The following is a 5328-nucleotide window of genomic DNA, read 5'->3' as shown; positions in this document are numbered from 1 at the left end:
GGGGTTGGGTCTAACACCACCACCTGAGACTAGCCAGAAAATGTGCAAGACTGGGCTCCTTGAGGATAAGCATGAATGCAGTTGGAATTTTACCCCTTTTTGTTTAAAGCTCTCTGCACCTTGAGTTCAGCATTTTTGGATGGCCTGGAGTATTTAGATAGCTTCAAATGCAATAGCACAGTTAAGTAATAAAATGCCCCAGAATTGGCTCTACTCCAAGCACACTGCACTTTTTAAAGCAGCACATCATGACAAAAGTCATCTCAGACAAAATTTGTCTTCAGTGAAGAGTGTCATCTGAGATGGAGTTAGCTCAGTTTGTTAAGTGAGTAGAAGATGGCAAATTTGATTTTGGTTTTTGTCCTTTTTTTTTCTGTTCTAATTCTTGGAATCTGGTTTGGAGAAGTGGCCCTTCCCTCACTGTGAGCTCAAGCTTTGAGGTGGGCAGAAACGTTCAAACAGCATTTTCTTTGACCTTTCTGGTACTGAGAGGCTTGTTGTTGCTTTTTTTGTAAGTTTCTGAGAAGCTCCCACAAGCCTCTGTCTCCCCATCTCCTGAACTGCATCTGCAGCATCCAACAACAGCCCCTCTGGAGGGCAGCGTGGCTCTCACAGTGACGACACCACACTCTTAATTTGTTCCAGCCTGTTTCACACTGACATTTTAGCACTGACGTCATCAGCTGCTGAAATTTCATTGCTGCTGCTAAGAATAACAGCCCTCTTCATCCCCCACCTTACACCAAATAATTATTTTAATACTGTGGGGATCTAAGCTTATCTTTTCTGACACAAATCAGGTTCTGGTGGTTAAAAGAAGTAGTAAGAGCAAATCATTGCAGATGCTTTTATGTTCTGTCAGCCTAGGACAGGAAAAAAAAAAACGAACACAAAAATAAAAAGTGTATTGCTAAATTGTAGGAGTGCTATAAAAAAATGAACAGGAAAAGTTCAGATGGATTTGTTTTAAAGCTTCTTTGTCAGACAGTCCTAGGCACTGTGAATTGCTTAAATAGCCTAGGCTACGGTCAGCCCCAGAAGTCCTTTACAATGCCACTTCCAAATTCTCCAAGGCTTTGTACCTTGAATATTTGCTTATACTGGTGCAGTGTGAGCATAAAGTACTGCCAAATCAGAATTTCCCATTGACTTTGGGGCCTGAACCAAATCTCATTGATTTCTGTGGGAGGATTTCTATTAACTTGAATGGGCATTGAATCAAACCTAAATTGGCAGTGCTCTGCACCCATTTGGCACAGTGTGATTCCCTGCATAAGGTAGAGAATCAAGTCCAAAGACACTCAGAAATGCTTTAATTAGGAGCATTATTGAGAGAGCAAGCTTTTCCATCATTAAGCTGATAAACTGAATTTATTCTATACTTTTAATAGCAAAGGGTCAGATTTTCAAAGACACACGGTCTAAAGATGCAGCTGAATGCTTATGGGATTTCCAAGAAATGTTTTAAGGCAAATCAGATGCTGAGAAGCTGTTCAAATCAACAGGTCTCTACACTTATTTATATGCTTTCAGAAATCCTAGGAGCTACCCATTAGCCTTTCTTGTAGGCTTATAAATCTAATCAGAAGTTCTGAGATGACCATTACCTGCAGCCAGGTCTGTTCACCAGTTCCTGTCAGACCTGTGCCCTCACAAGCACAGCGAGCAGCAGCTGCAGTAACTGCACCAAAAATTGCCTGCAGGTACCTGCCCCGATGCCCCCCCGTTCCTCACAGAAGGAGAATGGCACCTCTGTCAGGCACAGCAAGTCATCCTCAGTCCCTTCTGGGCAGGGGTGACAAGGGCCTCTATAAACCAGGCACACAGAAGGCCTGGAAATGTTATTTTCAACCCCTGCCGGGGAAGTCAGTGGCTAGCACAGCATCCGCTCCAGGAGCAGACCTGAACCAAGACAGACCAACATCCGGTCAAGGAGAAAAGTCTCACGATTGCTTTGTTACTGCTTCCCCATCAACTCTGAGGCCCAGCATCATTTCCTATGCTACTGACCCTCTCAGGCACCTTCCCCTTCTGCTTGATCTTTAGCAACTGCTGCCTTCATTATCTCTGCATCTCTCTTTATTGCAGAATAAGGGAAGTTTTAGGAGCTGGCATTTCTGATGGATCCTTTGATTATTCCGTTGGAGTTATTTTGTCTGGCTATTATTTTTAATTTGGACTTGAGTGTTTGGCATCGTCTTTTTCTGGAAAGTACAGGGAGATTGATCGTAAGACATGAGAGAAAGACATCCCTGCTTAAAAATGCTGGAGGCTGCAAGAGAGAGAAGATGAGAGCAGCATCCTCACACTGAGAATCCGTGTGAGAACTGTGAGCACTTCCCATGAAGCGCTGCCGGGAAAGAGCCCCAGAAAAGGTTGATGCTAGAGGGGAAAGCAAAGAGAAAGTGAAAGTGGTGTCAAAGGCGAGCCTCGAACACGAAGCACAGAGGCTGGGATCGTCTGCTCCGACCCCTGGCTGTCCTTTGAATCGGTCAGCGAGGTCAAATGCCGACGGGCCGGCAGGAGCGTATCTCGGAGCTGACGGGCCGCTTCCGGCAGACGTCAGGATGGGCTTGGCTGCAAGCCTGGGGGAGAGCTGCGGACACCTGATTTCCTCAGCCCCCGTGCTAACCTCTTCCTCTCTTCCTCCCCATGACTAATTTCCCTCCACCTCCTCCCATGCACACCCCCAGATCCTCACCCCGTGCATTTTTATGCACAAAAGACACTTGTTAAATTACGCCACCTGCTACTGGGATAAGTACCAGGTAAAGAGATAGGAATGTACTGAGGAACGTGACTCCTACAAACCAAGGAAACAAAGAAAAACTTCCTGCCCTGCATTGGCAGGCACAGAAGCAGCTCTCAAACCATCTCCTTCTGATAAAAGCCCTGCTTCTGAGTTGGGGTGCTCGTACACAAACACACTAAGTTGCTAAAGAAGTTGCTCACTAAAAACAGTAAGGCCACAGATACGCTCATGTCTGTCTGAGAGTCAGAGCTCAGGGCATACCTGAGCTGGTTCAGCTCCAGGAGGGTAAGCCACGACTGGGTGCCCAGCACTGAAAGCAAAGCTGTGCCCAGCAGCATTCCTGCGGGTGAGTGGGGATGGTGCTGCCCCACCATACGCTTTTTGCTTTCTTCTGCTGACACCCACAAAACTGGTCCCAGCTTCGGGCTGTGGCTCTGGTTCTGTTCTGTACCACTTTTGCTGCGATGCTGCTCCACCAAGTACAAGTTTTGAGTCTAAGCTTCCCCAGGGCAAGCAAGAGGGGGAATGGGCCTACGGGGTTTTTTGTTGCTTACACCAAAAAGAATTATCTAATTAAAAATCATTGGAAACCACATGCATTTGCAGAAATGGCTCTGCTTCAGAGGAATCTCGAGGCAAATAAGTGTGTAATTATTCAAGGGTTTATGAAAATAGCCTGTATAGTTACACTCGCTGGGATAAAATTACAAGTGTTTTCAATCCTCATACTTCGGGGCAATAAGTCGATCCTCAGCTGGGGGCCAGGGAGGAATTTCCTCCCAGAGGATATTATTGTTCTGAGAGGTATCTCATGGGAGATTCACATCCTCCAGAGTATCTGGCATTAGCCACTGGAAGAAAAAAAAAAAAGAAAAAAAAAAAAAAAAAAAAAGAAAAAGGAACCGAGCTCCTCGCAGCACACCTCGGGGCCCAGGCCGCCCCCACTGTTGCACAAGCTGCCCCGTCCGATGTTGTAAGGGTCCCCGGAGGTCCGGGAAGGGCGCGGGGCGGCCCCGCTCCTTCTGGGAAGCGCCGTGACTCACCCGCCCGGCCGGGCCCGCCCCGGAGCGCCTCCCGCCCCGCCCCTCCCGCGGGGACAGCCAATCACTGCCCTCTGATTTGCATGAGCGCCCGGGGGCCTCTGGGAGCGCGGCGGGGGCAGCCTCAGCCCCCCTCTCCCGCCAGCGCCGCGTCCTCTGCTCCTTGCGGACCGTGCTCGCATTGGGAAAAGGCGAGGGACCGTGCCTGCGGGAATACACTCCTCGTCGTCACCTAGGGGCAAAAGCGGTGCTGGAATTCAAATACAGCGGTGAATAGGCGTAGGAAATTGCCCGGATGACCCTCAGTGGTCTGGGGTGCAGGCTTCAAACCTGTAGCTGTCTAGCGACAGAGTGGTTCAATTCCACCTTTCGGGCGGGGCCACGAGGGCGCGGCTGCTGCCGTGCCCGTCCTTTTTGTCCCGGGACACGGCCGCCCGTGCCAAGCCCGACCCTCCCCACGGGAGAAAGGCAGCGCTATCCCGAAGTGTCACCGCACCAGGAGCACATTGCACTTCTCCCACCTTATTCCCGCGGCGCTGGACTGCCGAAATGGCAGTGTGCCAGGGCCAGCCGAAGGACAATTCAGGTTTTAATTGGATTTTTCTGCTAAGCAGATCTTTGTTAAATTGTGTCACATGTCCTGCAAGAACAGAAAAGAAGTAAATAACAGAAGTCATTCTCTAGATCTGCTCCATATTGACGATAACCCATCTCCCACCCACGCTGCAACAAAGATGCTTCACTTCAGCAGTAAGCATGGGTGCTAATAATGTCACCCAGCCCCACGAAAAATAAAGGTTAGCGTCAAGCTAAAAAACATATTCTTCAAGCAGAAGGCGTTTATTTTGTGATATCCTGTTGCAACAACTCTCCAGTCAATGATTCGTGGAGCCTCTAGTTAGGACGAGACCCCCAACCACCCCCACCGCAGGGGACAGCGAGGATTGCAGGGGCATTTTCACATTATGTCCTGGCCCCACAGGCAGGAAGGGCGATTCTGCCTGGTGAATTACAGAATACTGAGTGAATTATCAGATCTCCGGTGTTCCTGGTTGCTTTTTGAGGGGTGCAATGCCATCCGGAGTTAAGTAGGTAAGCACCCCTGAGGAGCTAAGCCGGAATGACTGTGCTTCCTTTACATGGAATGAGTCACTCCAGCTGAAGGGCTGGGAGGAGAAGGGAAGGGCACCGGGAGCCCTGAGACCATTGCTGATGGCTGCTACTGTTTCAAGCCTGCAGACCCCTAAGCCTGTTGGGGAGAAGTAGCCTTGATGCCAGCAAGGCACTTTGCTCCAGGAATACACGGTCCTGTCATGAGAAATCTGGGGCGAAAAACCCCTCTTGAAGCTCCCACAGTGTGTGCCAACTTCTCCGTGGCCTTGCAGATGTGTGTGCACAGCTGGGAGCGCCCCAAGTCCCAGATGGCCATCTCTGTGCTCCACATCGCTCTGCCTGCCAGCCAGCCTGCTCTGCCCATAATGAACTTTCTATGTGGAATTTCTCTGCGGCCTCAGAAATTGGTATCTGCGCTGCAGT

The 5328-nt window shown here is 49.4% G+C and overlaps 1 non-coding gene across 1 annotated transcript; it reads left to right on the top strand.

Annotated features, from left to right (window-relative positions):
* Window positions 1-4081: 4081 nt before the first annotated feature.
* Window positions 4082-4168, top strand: TRNASTOP-UCA (transfer RNA opal suppressor (anticodon UCA)). The gene has a single exon. It is a non-coding gene; the product is annotated as a tRNA-Sec (tRNA).
* The last annotated feature ends 1160 nt before the right edge of the window (window positions 4169-5328 follow it).

Source organism: Prinia subflava, chromosome 2 (assembly GCF_021018805.1).
Source record: "Prinia subflava isolate CZ2003 ecotype Zambia chromosome 2, Cam_Psub_1.2, whole genome shotgun sequence".
Taxonomy (NCBI): domain Eukaryota; kingdom Metazoa; phylum Chordata; class Aves; order Passeriformes; family Cisticolidae; genus Prinia; species Prinia subflava.
Note: the sequence above shows the minus strand (reverse complement) of the source record. Positions and strands in the feature narration are given on the sequence as shown.